This window comes from Lolium rigidum, chromosome 6 (assembly GCF_022539505.1).
Source record: "Lolium rigidum isolate FL_2022 chromosome 6, APGP_CSIRO_Lrig_0.1, whole genome shotgun sequence".
In the NCBI taxonomy this organism is placed as follows: domain Eukaryota; kingdom Viridiplantae; phylum Streptophyta; class Magnoliopsida; order Poales; family Poaceae; genus Lolium; species Lolium rigidum.
In genome coordinates, this window is record NC_061513.1 from 204,576,650 (window position 1) to 204,576,924 (window position 275).

Consider the following 275-nt stretch of genomic DNA (forward strand, 5'->3'; position numbering starts at 1 on the left):
GGAGGTGACGGAATCCTTCTCGCCCCCCTTTTCGCTTTTCGCCGATGCGCGCCGCAGCTCCCGCCATCTCCATTCTCGTCTCCACCCGTGCACCGAAGATTCCACTTTGCATCAGCGGGCGTGGAGATTTTCCTGCACCGCTGAAAACTGCCGAACCGGGCGTTCCTCTAGGACCTGACCCGACACTGCTTTGAGAAACGGTTCCTGCAACAACACGGCTCGGCCCAGGCAACCAAACGGGCCTAAAATTGCTGGCCCAATGCGAGCAACCAAAC